Source organism: Haematobia irritans, chromosome 4 (assembly GCF_050003625.1).
Source record: "Haematobia irritans isolate KBUSLIRL chromosome 4, ASM5000362v1, whole genome shotgun sequence".
In the NCBI taxonomy this organism is placed as follows: domain Eukaryota; kingdom Metazoa; phylum Arthropoda; class Insecta; order Diptera; family Muscidae; genus Haematobia; species Haematobia irritans.
In genome coordinates this window covers 128,799,451-128,816,340 of record NC_134400.1, presented here as the reverse complement: position 1 = coordinate 128,816,340, position 16,890 = coordinate 128,799,451, and the positions used below count along the sequence as shown (strand labels likewise).

Below are 16,890 nucleotides of genomic sequence, written 5' to 3'. Positions count from 1 at the left end.
CTTAAAAATTAATAGTATCAATTAATTTTTGGATCAATTATTATTAATTAATTTTTTAATTGATACTATCATTTCTAAAAAAATTTCAATTATTTTTTTTTTTATTTTTACTTTTTTATTTGATTAGAAATATATTTTTTTAATATTAATATTTTAGTTAAAAACGTAAGAATTTTCCATGATTTTCTTAATTTTATTATATTATTTTTTTTTTAAGTTTTTAATTGATGGTGTTTTCAACTTTAATCAACTCTTTAATTGGAAATATTTTGAAGATATTTTATGCTATAAAAAATATCGACCTAATTTTAAATAAAGAAATCGTAATTACAAGGAAAAAAGCAAATTTTTTTGTCTCAACCACGAGATTATTTGATCCAATTAATTTTTTAATTTAACTTTCTGCAATCACTAAAATGGTAGTATCAATCACAGAATTAATTCGAAAAAATATACTTGATTAAAAAATTAAATTATTTCTTCTTTTTATTAGAAATGTATTTTTTATTTTATTTAATTAAAATTTTAATTGGTATGATAAATGTTTCAATTAAAATCGTAAACACTTTCCATCATCAACTTTTTAGTTCGAAATGTTGTGTTGGTATTGCTTTGCTATAATAAAATTTCGACCTATTTCAAAATAAAGACATTTTAACTACACAAAAAAAAAACAATTTTTTCTGACTCAATCACGAAATTATTTGATCCAATTAATTTTTTAATTGAAATTTCTTCAATCACTAAAATTACACTATCAATCACACAATTAATTCGAAATTAAAATTATACTTGATTAACAAATTAATTGATTTCTTCTAAACTTTCAATTACTCTTTGAATTGATTCAACTAAAAATGTAATTGATCTTGTAAGCAAAATTCAATAAATTTTTTTAATTTATAAGAAACATTTTGATGATATATTTTGCTATAAAAAATATGTACCTCATTCAAATTATACATTTTTTCTGTCTCAATCACCAAATTATTTGATCCAATTAATTTTTTAATTGAAATTTCTTCAATCACTAAAATGATAGCATCAATCAGGGAATTAATTAGAAATAAATATTGTACTTGATTAAGAAATTAATTTATTTCTTCTGCACTTTCAATTAATTCTTTGTTTGAAAAATTTCAATTAAATTTTTAATTGAGGTTATCAATTATTTATTATATTTTTGTTTATTTATTTATAATTAGTTTCCTATTTGATGAAAAATTTTTTGGTAATTTTACTAGACTTTAAATTTTTTTCCGGTTTTTTTGTTTTAAGTCAATTATCTTTTATACCCTCCACCATAGGATGGAGGTATATTAACTTTGTCATTCCGTTTGTAACACATCGAAATATTGCTCTAAGACCCCATAAAGTATATATATTCTGGGTCGTGGTGAAATTGTGAGTCGATCTAAACATGTCCGTCTGTCCGTCTGTTGAAATCACGCTAACTTCCGACCGTGCTATCGACTTGAAACTTGGCACAAGTAGTTGTTATTGATGTAGATCGGACGGTATTGCAAATGGGCCATATCGGTCCATTGTTACGTATAGCCCCCATATACACGGACCCCCAGATTTGGCTTGCGAATCCTCTAAGACAACCAAATTTCATCCGATCCGGCTGAAATTTGGTACATGGTGTTAGTATATGGTCTCTAACAACCATGCAAAAATTGGTCCACACTGGCCCATAATTATATATAGCCCCCATATAAACCGATCCCCAGATTTCGCTTGCGGAGCCTCTAAGAGAAGCAAATTTCATTCGATCCGGCTGAAATTTGGTACATGGTGTAAATACATGGTTTCTAAAAACTATGCGAAAATTGGTCCACATCGGTCCATAATTATATATAGCCCCCATATAAACCGATCCCCAGATTTGGCTTGCGGAGCCTCTAAGAGAAGCAAATTTCATCCGATCCGGCTGAAATTTGTTACGTGGTGTAAGTACATGGTTTGTAACAACTATGCAAAAATTGGTCCACATTGGTCCATAATTATACATAGCCCCCATATAAACTGATCCCCAGATTTGGCTTGCGGAGCCTCTAAGAAAAGCAAATTTCATCCGATCCGGCTGAAATTTGTTATATGGTGTTAGTATATGGTCTCTAATAATCATGCAAATATTGGTCCACATCGGTCCATAATTATATATAGCCCCCATATAAACCGATAACCAGATTTGACCTCCGGAGCATCTTGGAAGACCAAAATTCATCTGATTCAGTTGAAATTTGGTACGTGGTGTTAATATATGGCCTCAAACTCCCATGCAAAAATTGGTCGTTATCGGTCCATAATTATATATAGGCCCCATATAAACCGATCCCCAGATTTGACCTCCAGAGCCCCTTGGAAGAGCAAAATTCTTCCCATTCGGTTGAAATTTGGTACGTGATGTTAGTATATGGTATCCAACAACCATGCAGGAATTGGTCCATATCAGTCCATAATTATATATATGGCCCCATACAAACCCATCCCGATATTTGGTTCTGGAGCCTTTTGGAGAAGCAAAATTCATCCGATCTGGTTGAAATTTGGTACGTGGTGCTAGTACATGATATTTAAAAACCATGCCAATAGTGGTCCACATCAGTCCATAATCATATATTTGGTTTTGGTGCCTCTTAGAGAAGCAAATTTCATTCGAGTCAGTTGAAATTTGGTACATTGTGCTAGTATATGACCGTTAACAACCATACCTTACTAGGTCCATATCGGTCTATAGTTATATATAGCCCTCAGATAAATCGATCCCCAATCACACAAAAATTGGTCCATATCAAGTTCATAATTGTAGCCCCCATATAAGCGACCCCCATATTTCAATTATGGCTCTCCACGTACCGTGCAAAAGTCCATATCGATTCGTAATTATTTTTAGACTTACCTATACATAAGTTTTTTGTCTAATATATACCACGTACACCGAAAGAATTTTCTTCGTAAAAAGAACGAAAAATTTCGTTAAAAGTACGAAATTTGTCATTGTTTTACAACCAAAGAAACTTTTCATTAAAAGTACGAAATATTTCGTACTTTTCACGAAGAAAAGTTCTTCCAAAATTTTCGTAGTTTGTAAGAAAAAAATCGTACTTTTTATGAAGAATCTTCGTACTTTTTATGAAAAATCTTCGTACTTTTTATGAAACAATTTCGTTCTTTTTATGAAAATGTATCATACTTTTTATGAAAAATGTTCGTAGTTTGTATGAAAAATTTTCGTACTTTTTATGAAAAACTTTCGTACTTTTTTTCAAAAATGTTCGAACTTAGAAAAAAAATTATAGTCGAAATTGCATTTGCATTGCATTTTACATTGCATTTTACAAGTGTGAAAAATGACATCACTACTTTACATTTTAAGTTTTTGAATAATTTTTAGTGTTATTGCTTCACTTTTATTCATAGCTCGCTATCACGCAGGAAATTATAAAAGACAATTTAATGCCGCGAACGGAAATTTTACAACTTCAATGAAACTTCTTCGTTATTTCAAAGAAAATGTTTCGTACTTTTTATGAAGATTAAAAGTACGAACTTTTTACGAAGAAAAGTTAATGTAGAATATTTCGTAGAAGTTTCGTATATTTGTAAAATGTTCTTCGTAAAATTTACGAAAATGAAAGAAAATTTCGTTATTTTAATGAAGAATTCACGAAGAATAGTTAATGAAGAATTCTTTGTAAAATTAACGAAGAGAATTCTTTCGGTGTATGGACTAACTCACAATTTAGTAAACGATGTTACGAAGTTTTAAGATACCTTGCCATCGGCAAGTGTTACCGCTACCCAAGTAATTGGATTGTGTGTGACAGTCTTTCGCAGAAGTTTCCACGCAATCCATGGTGGAGGGTACATAAGATTCGGCCTGGCCGAACTTACGGCCGTATATACTTGTTTTGATTTTTTATTTAATTAGAATGTTAATTGGGATGTTTAATATTTTATTTAAAACTGTAAAAAAAAAAATTCAATAATGTTTTAAATGACTTTATTATACCCTAAACCACATAGTGGTCAAGGTATAATAAGTTTGATCTGCCAAAAAATGTGCCTACCAGAAATATTGATTTAAGACACCATAAAATATATACCGATCGACTCAGAATCACCTCTTGAGTCGATCTAGCGCTTGCTGTCCGTCCGTCCGTCTGTCCATGTATTTGTTGTTCACAGGATTCCGGTCGTAATTATTAACCGATTTTGATGAAATTTGGTACAGGGAGTTTTTTGGGCACAAGGACATTGAATTTGGAAGAAATCGGATCAAATTTAGATATAGCTCCCGTATATATGTATCGCCCGACACGTCACGTTGCTCTTTTTTTCAAACGGATCGTCACCAAATTTGGCAAAAGGTAATCTTTTTCATCGCCCTTCAAGTCTGCAAAATTTCATCCAAATCGGTTCAGATTTAGATATAGCTCTCATATATATGTATCGCCCGATTTTCCCAAATTTGGCCATAAAACCCTTATTTATCAACCGATCTTATTCAAAGTTGGCTAAATGTAATGTTTTATAGCACTTACTATATGTGCAAAAAATTATCGAAATCGGTTCAGATTTAGCTATAGCTCCCATATATATGTAACGCCCGATTTTTCTAAATTTGGCCACAAAACCCTTATTTATTTACCGATCTTACTCAAAGTTGGCTAAATGTAATCTTCTATATAACTCTATAACTCTATGTGCAAAAAATCATCGAAATCGGTTCAGATTTAGATATAGCTCCCATATATATGTATAGCCCGATTTTCCCAAATTTGGCCATAGAACCCTTATTTATTAACCGATCTTACTCAAATTTGGCTAGAACCAGTCCTGTATAGTACTAACTATATGTGCAAAATTTCATCGAAATCGGTTCAGATGTAGATATAGCTACAATATATGTATCGCCCGATTTTGAAAAATTCGCCCCTAATAACCTTATGTTTGACCATACAGGCCTCATTTCTTAACTGATCTTACTCAAATTTTGCACAAGGTAACCTTTTGTGGTGTTAATCAAATCCGCAAAATATTATGCAAATTGGTTCAGATTTAGATATAGCTTCCATATATATATATGCATCGCTCGATTTTCCCAAATTTCACACAAAAAAATTTTTTTCTGATTCAATCACGAAATTAATTGATCCAATTAATTTTTTAATTGAAATGTCTTCAATCACGCAAATGATAGTATCAATCACAGTTTTAATTGGGCATAGAAAAAATTCTTGATTAAAAAATTAATTGATTTCATTGCCAAATTTCAATTAATTTTTTAATTGATTCAATTAAAAATTTAATTGATGTTGATTGCAAAACTCAATTAATTTATTAATTAAAAAAGGTAACTATTTTTAATTACATTCTGAATTGGCTTAGAATTTTTATTTGGATTAACAATTGATTGTTTGAAAAAAAATTTTAACTAAAAATTAAAAAAAAATGTTCATCATCATCATAAACTGACTTAGTCTTCCGAATTTGATTAAAAGTTAATTGTATCAATTAACTTTTTAATTAAAAATTTTAAAATGTTCAATCATTGACTTAATTAACTTAATGTTTCTATCTTGATTAAAAAGTTATTTGTACCAATTAATTTATTAATTGAAAAAAATTTCAACTTCAATTAACTTTTTAATTGGAAATATTTTGGTGATATTTTTTTCTGTGTTATTAACCAATGTTACTCAAATTTCAAATTTTGATGTACTAGCCGATCGTATTATTACGTACTTGTAGCTCTTACATAAGAATATTGCTCGATTTTTACAAATTTGGATTTATCACCCACACTAATTAAACGATTTTCTCTTTTTTAATAATGGGCTCAATATTAGTGGCATACTAACCCCGTAGGTGCAGTATCAACTACAGCCAGTGTTGCTAGAAAAAGGGAAATTCCCTATATGTAGGGTTTTTCTAATATTTAGCGTATTGTAGGGACGTAGGGCCACAATGTAGGGAAATTTTCAATCTACACAATTTGTAATAATTTTTAAATTTTGGTGGCTCTAGAGGAGGAAATTAGAAGCCGGCAAGGCTTGATCTTTAACAATGTGTGGTAACAACATTTACCACTCGTGCCAAAAAAATCTAACAAAATTTGAAGATTACCACAAATCGACCAAATATTTCTATAGCAATTTTAGCCAAAACTTTATTCCCGTAGAAAATTTCGTCAAAATTGTATTTCTATAGATTTTTTTTTTTCAAAATATTATTTCTATAAAACATTTTTCTCAAAATTTTATTTCTATAGAATTTATTGTCAAAATTTTATTTCTATAGAAAAATTTCTAACAAATATTTGTTTATAGAAACCTTTTCCAAAATTTTATTTTAATAGAGATTTTACAAAAAACAAGGTAGTCCATACGTAGTATATATTAAACTAAAAAAGGCCGATTAAATACGTATATAATTAAGTTTAAAGTTTCTATAGAAATAAAATTTTGACAACATTTTCTATTGAAGTAAAATTTGGAAAAAATTTTCTATAGAAATAAAATTTGGAAAAAAAATTCTATAGAAATAAATTTTTGACAAAATTTTCTATAGAAATAAAATTTTGACAAAATGTTCTATAGAAATAAAATTTTGACAAAATTTTCTATAGAAATAAAATTTTGACAAAATTTTTTTATAGAAATAAAATTTTGACAAAATTTTCTATAGAAATAACATTTTGACAATGTTTTCCATAAAATTAAAATTTTGGTAGATTATTTTTGGCTCGAGTGGCAACCATGAATATGAACCGATATGGACCAATTTTTGTGTGATTGGGGATCGGCTATATATAACTATAGACCGTTATGGAGCAAATTTGGCATGGATATTAGCGGCCTTATACTAACACCACGTTGCAAATTTCAACCGGATCGGATGAATTTTGCTCCTCAAGAGGCTCCGGAGATCAAATCTGGGGAATGGTTTATATGGGGGCTATATATAATTATGGACCGATATGGACCAATTCTTGCGTGTTTGTTAGAGACCACATTCTAACACCACGTACCAAATTTCAGCCGGATCGGATGAAATTTTCGTTTCTTAGAGGCTCCGCAAGCCAAATCGGGGGATCGGTTTATATGGAGGCTATATATAATTATGGACCGATGTGGACCAATTTTTGCATGGTCATTAGAGAACATATACCACCAAATTTCAGCCGAATCGGATGAAATTTGCTTCTCTTAGAGGCTCCAAAACCCAAATCGGGGGATCGGTTTATATGGGGGCTATATGTAATTATGGACCGATATGGACCAATTTTTGCATGATTGTTAGAGACCATATACTAACACCATGTACCAAATTTCGGCCGGATCGGATGAAATTTGCTTCTCTTAGAGCGATCGCAAGCCAAATTTGGGGGTCCGTTTATATGGGGGCTATACGAAAAAGTGGACCGATATGGACCAATTTTTGCATGGTTGTTAGAGACCATATACTAACACCATGTACCAAATTTCAGCCAGATCGGATGAAATTTGCTTCTCTTAGAGCAATCGCAAGCCAAATTTGGGGGTCCGTTTATATGGGGGCTATACGTAAAAGTTGACCGATATGGCCCATTTGCAATGCCATCCGACCTACATCAATAACAACTACTTGTGCCAAGTTTAAAGTCGATAGCTTGTTTCGTTCGGAAGTTAGCGTGATTTCAACAGACGGACGGACGGACAGACGGACATGCTCAGATCGACTCAGAATTTCACCACGACCCAGAATATATATACTTTATGGGGTCTTAGAGCAATATTTCGATGTGTTACAAACGGAATGACAAAGTTAATATACCCCCATCCTATGGTGGAGGGTATAAAAATTACTATTTTGGGTAGAATTCTACCAACTGTGGCAACCGTGGTGGTAATACAAATTTATATTCTTAGTTATATACGTTGCATATTCATGTTTTAAGATAATAAAGTACTTAGAACCATTTTTGTTTTGTAAAATTTGTTTAAATTTAACGAAAAATATACTAGGGAAAATAGTTTGGGTATGTATGGGAAAGTAGGGAATTTTTTTTTCCTTGTAGGGTAAACCGAACATTTTCCCTGGCAACACTGACTATGGGCTATAGTCAGATTGATACAAAGCACCCATAAACATGTACCCCTTAATTTTCTTAAATATGCAACTGCGGTTTATCTTCCAGACCTATATCAATGTTACCCCACAAATGCCTATGTTTACTAATAACCATTTGTGGTTTAGGGTATGATATAGTCGGCCCCGCCCGACTTTCTGCTTTACTTACTTGTTTTTTATATTTTGATTTAATATTAATGTCAATTAATTTTTTGATTTTGTTTTTAACTTTAATCAACTCTTTAATTGGAAATATTTTGGTGATATTTTTTCTGTGTAACGAACCATACACCCACGAACCATGAGACCCACGAAGGTCTCATTTAATATTTCAAATAAAAATTAAACATCAATTTATTTGTAATATAACAAATATGGAAGTAAATGTGTCAGTAAATGTGTCAGTATATGTAAATACATACATATGTACGTATATGTATACTGACGGTATATATACCTATATATACCGTCACACACACACACAGGCTACTTAATTCCTAACAGCCGGACCAGAAAAAAACTACAAGCATCCCCCTCTACCACAAAAGAAGACATAAACCCTAAATTTAATTAATTTTACATCCGCTAACAATAGCAAACGATAGCATAAAGCAAAACATCCAAAACAAATGAATATTGAATAAAACAAAAGGACAAGCATCGTTTAATTTATATCAACTTTGTGTGAGTTCATTTAAAACGGACTTTTGTTATTTGCATTCATTTACTGCTTTTCTTTTCCTATAAAAAAAACAAACCTCCTAAAAAGGTAGGATGTACTCTTTTATTGGGGCTCTGTCATTTTATATAAAGCCACCTAGATGTATTTGTAATACTGCTCTTTCCCAGACTAAATGCCTTTGAAGTTCGTGGAAAAAAACAAAGATAATAAAATGTCAACTACAAACAGTTTTTAAAGAAATTCCTTTGTCGTTGTTCTTTTATAATATTTATAATAATTACATTTCCTTGAAGAAATCAGTAGTGAAGATATACTACAACAAAGGACAAAAAAGTAGAGTATTGTGATTTTTAATAATGGCCGATAAGGACAACATATCTATTAATCTTTTTGCGGACATTAGAATTTCAATTTTCCATGTTTTAATCTTTTTAATTGAATTTTTACAGAATATTTGTGAAATAATCACAGGCTATATACCCCTCCCTATGCCAACATATAGGCCAGTATTCGATTTGTTGTGAGCTCTAACTTCTTCAAGACATACATAGAAAAAATATTACCCACATTTTTTTCGGTTAAATTTTTAATCAAATTAAAAAAAAATCGATTAACAATTTAATTGATTCAAACCATTTATACCCTAAACCACATAGTAGTGGTCAGGGTATAATAAGTTTGATCGGCCAAAAAATGTGCCTAACAGAAATATTGATTTTAGACCCCCTAAAATATATACCGATCGACTCAGAATCACCTCCTGAGTCGATCTAGCGCTTGGTGTCCGTCCGTCCGTCTGTCCATGTATTTGTTATTCACAGGATTCCGGAGCGCAATTATTAACCGATTTTGATGAAATTTGGTACAGGGTGTTTTTTGGGCACAAGGACAAACGCTATTGAATTTGAAAGAAATCGGATCAAATTTAGATATAGATCCCATATATATGTAACGTCCGATTTCGACAAATTTGGTAATGTTGCGCTTTTTTCCTAACCGATTCTCTCCAAATTTGGCAGAAGGTAATATGATTCACCTCCATGCAATTGTACTAAATTTCATCGAAATCGGTTCAGATTTAAATATAGCTCTCATATATATGTATCAGCCGATTTTGCCAAATTTGGCCATAAGTCCCTTATTTATCCACCTTATTCAAAATTGGCCGAATTCTATAGTACTGACTATATGTGCAAAATATCATCCAACTAGGTTCAGATTTAGATATAGCTCCCATACATATGTAGCGCACGATTTTGAAAAATTTGCCTCTTATAAGCTTATTTTTGACCATAGTGGCTCATTTATTAACCGATTTACCCCTTATAACTTTATTTCTGATCATAATAGCCCTATTTAGTAACCAATCTTAATTAAATTTATAGAAATAAAATTTTAACAAAATTTTCTATAGAAATAAAATTTTAACAAAATTTTCTATAGAAATAAAATTTTGGTAGATTATTTTTGGCTTGAGTTGCAACCGATATGGACCAATTTTTGTGTGATTGGAGATCGGCTTATATAACTTTAGACCGATATGGACCAATTTTGGTATGGTTGTTAGCGGCCTTATACTAACACGCTAATAGAGTTTATTTTGCGTACTAACCTGGTAGTTTGCAATAAGGGAGATGCACCAACCTTCGTCACCAGGAACAGACAAGAGGTTTTGGACGTAACGTTGACCTCTCCGGAACTGAATGATAAGATATCTGAGTGGCAAATTTTGAGGGAACATAGCTTCTCAGATCATCGCTACATCAGTTTCAGATTGGCTGTTCGTACTTCAAAGACCATATTTCCGCCAAATGTTAGGAAAGCTGATTGGAATAGGTATAGGGAATCGTTCAATTCGATGATACCGGAAATGCCGGAGACAAATATGAGCACTGTGCAAGATATCGAACACGCAGTGGAGCGGATTACTAAGGCCTTCAACATTTCACTGAAAGTTGCTTGCCCTAGAGGAAAGCCAAGGGGAAAAAATCGGCCGGAGTTAAGTAATATGAGGAAGTTAAGTAATATGAGGAAATCCTGCAGGAAGCTCTTTAACAAAGCAAAGTCCACAAGAGCTCCGGAGGATTGGGACACTTACAAGATGAATCTGAGAGAATATAAACGAGAACTGAGAAGGTCTCAACAAAACTCTTGGGATGATTACTGTAGCAGTATTGAGAATACGTCAGAGGCTTCCAGACTACGGAAGGTACTAGCATCCACTAACACCGCTCCAGGTTTCATTAAAACATCGGAGGGAAATTGGACAACGTCCAGTGAGGAGACGTTGGAGGTACTTTTGGACACACACTTCCCTGGAAATCAGACGGTTGAACCATGTTCCGGCGGTGTAACAGAGGCTCAGCGATCATTTCCTATCGAGGAAATTGTGTCGGAATCTAGAATAAAATGGGCTTTAAATAGCTTTGGACCATTCAAATCCCCCGGACCTGAAGGAATTACTCCGGCGGAGTTACAGGCAGTGGCTGAAAGAGTTATCCCCTGGTTGACGGTGATATATAAACGATGTGTAAACTTAGCATATATTCCAGAAAAGTGGAGGGAAACAAAAGTCGTCTTCATACCTAAAGCAGGAAAAGCCTCTCACTCGAGTGCGAAGGATTTCCGACCAATCAGCTTATCCTCATTCCTACTTAAGACCCTGGAGAGGATGATAGACATGTATCTTAGAAATAGCGTGGATTCAAGTTTGCTCTCGAAACGACAGCATGCATACTCGAAGGGCAGGTCTACTGAGACCGCATTGCATGAACTAGTCAGCTTTATTGAAAGCTCACTATCTGTCAAAGAATACACAATCGTGGCGTTTCTAGACATCGAAGGGGCGTTCAATAATGTCCATCCGAGCTCGATATTAAATGGACTGACAACTCTGAATGTTGATCCAGGTATACTTAGGCTGTTAGACGAACTTCTAATAAAGAGACGTATTTCAGCCACACTAGGGCAAGCAAACATACAAAGGTATGTGAACAGAGGCACTCCCCAAGGAGGAGTTCTATCACCTCTTCTTTGGAATGTTGCTATAAACAACCTTCTGGTTTCCCTAGAAAAAGAAAGGATAAAAGTGGTGGCATACGCAGATGATGTGGCGCTAGCAGTCAGGGGAAAATTCCCATCCACAATCAGAGATATTATACAGAGAGCTCTCCGGATGACTTAGAAATGGGCGAAAGATAATGGTCTTGGTGTAAATCCAGCAAAGACAGAACTAGTCATGTACTGCAAAGATCGTAAAACTCCCACGGTTAGGCCCATTTCCTTAGGGGGTACTGAAATTCCCTTTGGTGAGTGTGCAAAATACCTTGGCGTTATTTTGGACAGGAAGCTGAATTTTAGGCTTAATATTGAAGAGAGGGCGAGAAAAGCCACGGTAGTTTTGTACTCGTGCAAAAAGGCAATAGGGAAAAAGTGGGGACTAAAACCAAAAATTGTGCATTGGCTATACACTGCAGTAGTTAGACCTATAATGCTATATGGTGTTGTAGTCTGGTGGCCGGCACTTCAGAAACCGACTTGTTTAGATAAAGTTCAGCGTATGGCGAGCTTATGTATCTCAGGCGCATTTAGTAAGACAGGAACAGACTCCCTTAATGTCATGCTACATCTATTGCCTTTAGACATTTTGGCCAAACAGTCAGCTGCAACAACGGCTGTGCGGTTGCGCGAGCTATCGCTGTGGTCGGAAAAAATGTACGGTCATAGTTCGGTCCTCAAAATAATGCCAGATGTGCCTAACGTAGTGGATTATACCCTGGCAAAACCACTTTTCGACAAAAAGTTTGAAACTCTAATTCCCAACAGTGAGGCGTGGTGTACACAGACCCCGGGGAATAAAAGATATATAGATTTCTATACTGATGGCTCCAAATTGAATGGACAAGTGGGGTTCGGAGTATATTCTAAAGATCTGGAAATTCGAATAGCGAAAAGATTACCTAATCACTGTAGTGTTTTTCAGGCTGAAATATTAGCAATAAGAGAGGTGGCGAATTGGCTGAGAAGTAATGTTCCAACAAATATTGGCATTAATATATACTCAGACAGTCAACCTGCAATAAAATCCTTGGACTCTGTGTTCCTCAACTCGAAAACGGCCATCGACTGCCGCAAATCTCTCAATGAGATGGCTGAGCAGTACAATATTCACCTAATATGGGTGCCTGGCCATAGGAACATACCGGGGAACTGCGAAGCGGATGAGTTGGCAAGGCTAGGGACTACCTTACATATTCCAGGGGAACTGGAATTTGTTGGTATGCCCTAGCTACCTGCAAGCTCATGCTGCGTGAGAAGGCTGTTAGGATGGCAAATGTTCGATGGGAGAATTGCAAGGGTTGTAACGACACCAAGCAAATATGGCCCCATTTCAACTTAAACCGCACACTAGATATGCTAATGTTCTCGAGACGTCAGATATCACTCCTGATATCTGCTATAACGGGTCGCTGCCTGATAGGCGATTTTGCAAAAACTATTGGCGCGAAGTATAATGGCTATTGTATGAGCTGTCATGATGCGGAGGAAAAAGAATCAATTAAACACCTCTTGTGTGAGTGTCCTGCATTTTGTGTAAAGCGCAAGCAACTTTTAGGAGCATATAGCTTCAGATTACTGGCGGATCTGGAAAACGTTAACTTAAGCAGTCTGCTAATGTTTTTGGAACAATCTGGTTGGTTCAACAAAGAAAAATAATCAAGAAGGTTCAGCGGTTAAAACTAGAAGTGCCCATATGTAATAGGTACTTTTAGTTAATGTGGTATCACAATGGACTGAATAGTCTAAGTGAGCCTGAATCTTAATCGGGCTGCCACTTTAACCTAACCTAACCTAACACCACGATCCAAATTTGAACCGGATCGGATGAATTTTGCTCCTGCAAGAGGCTCCGGAGGTCAAATCTGGAGAACGTTTTATATGGGGGCTATATATAATTATGGCCCGATATGGACCAATTCTGGCACGGTTGTTAAAGATCATATACTAACACCATGTTCCAAATTTCAACCGGATTGGATGAAATTTGCTTCCTATGGTGGAGGGTATACAAATTACAAAGATGTATGGACCCAGCGCCGTTAATGCAACATTTGGTATGACGCAAGCCGATTTCCCATCTTCTAAAGTGACGAAAAAGACTGTTTTCCATATGTTTGGGTGTAAAAATTATATGTTTGGAACTCAAATTTTTTAACACAATATTTTTAAGTGCAAGCATATAATGTTCATAAACTAGCATAACATGTTTGGGACATATATCTTAATATGTTAGAACATATTATGTTTGGGACATAAAATGTTTGTAAATATAACATGCTTAGATCTAAACATATATTAATTTAGAAATAGCCTATAAACATATATGTGTTTAGTAGCTGATGATGATGAACATTTTTTTATTTTATAATTAAAAATGTATTTCAAACAATCAATTGTTATTCGAAATAAAAACTCTAAGTCAGTTCAGAAAGTAATTGAAAATATTTACCTTTTTTAATTAAAAAATTAATTGAGTTTTGCAATCAACATCAATTAAAGTTTTAATTGAATCAATTAAAAAATTAATTTAAATTTGCTAATGAAATCAATTATTTTTTTAATCAAGAATTTTTTCTATGCCTAATTAAAACTGTGATTGATACTATTTTGATTTTGGTGATAGAAGACATTTCAATTAAAAAATTAATTCGATCAATTAATTTGGAGATTGAATCAGAAACATTTTTTTTGTGTATGTACAACTTATAATATCCTGTTCCACAGTGTGACACAAGGCACTGTTGCCAGGTTAGGGGGTTTTCGCCCAATTTAGGGGATTTTTTCACGTTTAGGGGGATTTTTAGGGGTAAAATTTATTTGGGGGGATTTTTGGGGGTAAAAAATTATTTCAGACCTTATAAAGTGGAGCAATTCTCAAGCAAATTCTGAACAATTCTAGCATGAGTTATGAGAAAAAAGATGCGGAAAGTCAACAAGAAGATCCTAAATACAAACAAGTATCCAATAGCATTATTTTCGTTATCTTTTTTAAACTCTTCTGTTGAAAGGGCATTTTTAATATTTGACAAAATTAAAAACAATCGTATTTTAACTTAGCAGCTGAAAGCTTTTTAAGAGTAAGCCCGCTTTTTAAGTTGATATACATATTGTATTATTACATCCATAGAAAAAATAATTTCCTCAGGGATGAAATTTTAAACAAACGAAAATCTCTTTTGTTTTAAAGTATTTTCTTAAATAGAAAATTTTATTTTTTATTTACTTCAAACGAAAAAAAAATTTAGCATCAAAAGAAAACTTAGTTTTTCTAAAATTTCGTTTCTCAGGAAAGAACTCTTCTTTCAGGATATATATATTTGTGTTAAATTTAATTTTTAAAGTGTGTCACTACAGGATTTTTTTCACGTAATTTTGGGAACACTTTTTGTACTTTTATATTCTGAAAATTTTTGGGGGTTTTTGAAAAAAGCTTAGACCAATTTAGGTTTTTTTCTTAAGATTTGGGGGGAACCTGGCAACACTGACACAAGGTATAAATAGTTATCAATACCAAGGCATACTAATAGGCTGTACAAAAAGATAGAGAAAGCCAAGCCCAATTTGTATATAAATTTAGATATTTTTATGAATTAATAAACTTTTCTATAAACCAAATGATTTCAAATATTTTCATCCGAATTGATTTTCGAACGATTTTCGGCAACAGGGTCCTAGCAAAGCAAAGTTAAACCTAGCCAGCTAATAGAAATATTATTGCACTTTGAATAAAATCATTTTGTTGTTATTAAATGGACTCTTTATTAAGAATATTTATTTAATCACTCGACACATTCTTGCTCGCTTGTTTCTTAATTTTTTTCGTTTTTCAATTTACAAAAATTTATTCAGCAATAAAAGTTTCAGAGTTTTTATTAAAATTATTCAACATAAAAACCAAATACCACAAGGCCAAAACCCATGCAAATATGCATTAAAATAATTGATTATCATATTCATATTGCCTCACAGCTACACTCTATGCATGGAAGATATGCAATCATTTTTGACCAAATATAATGAACTGTAAACATACACAACATACATACATATATTTATCCATGTAGTAGTAGTAACATTTCATATGGAAAAGTATTATAGCTTTATGTTATTCAAAATATAAACACATCCTGAAACTATACTTATATAATTTACGTTATGTTATTCGTCATAAATATGCTATACTGAAGTACATTACATACATTTTTATCTGGTAATAGTCCCTGAAATTTCTTATACAAAAAAAAAACAATTTAATTGAAATCCATACTTCAAAATGAAAGCAAATATAATTGAGTTTTTTTTTTTTCATTTATAATCAAAGGAATTTGCAAATAATATAATTTTCGTAGTTCGAAAGACCACATGCAAACAATGTTATCCATACATATTATAAATATGATATAGTAAATATTATGTCCATATACTATACGATTTCAACATCATACTTAATTCTGGAGAGACATATATAGAGAGTACGATATGTACACAGAAATAATTCATTGTTAAAGTGATACTAAATTTTAATTATTTTTATAGACACCATCATACTATGATGATGATGATGACTTCCGACTGATATAAAGGAGAAATTCTAAGACTACACAGAAATAAATTTCACAAAAGTTTTCCAATTAAAGTCTTAATTGAGGTTTAAAAAATATTTAATTAAAAATTTAATTGATTCAACAAATTTTTTAATTGAAACAAAAATCAATCACACAAATTAATTGTATCAATTATTTTTTTTAATTGATACTGTACAATCCTGCACACAAAAAAAATGTCACGTAAATTTTTCCAATTAAAATTTTAATTGAGTTTTAAAAAATATTCAATTAAAAGTTTAATTGATTCAACAAATTTTTTTAATTGAAACAAAAATCAATCACAAAAATAATAGTATCAATTAAATTTTTAATTGGATCAATTAACTTTTTAATTGACCTTCAATTATTTTTTTTATTGATACTATCATTTCTGTGATTGAAGACATTTCAATTAAAAATTAATTGGATCAATTAATTTCG

General features: G+C 32.5%; 1 protein-coding gene across 7 annotated transcripts in view; it reads right to left on the bottom strand.

Annotated features, from left to right (window-relative positions):
• bol (boule homolog, RNA binding protein) overlaps positions 1-16,890 on the bottom strand; it is a 276,121-nt gene that overhangs the window by 97,392 nt on the left and 161,839 nt on the right. The window lies entirely within an intron of this gene.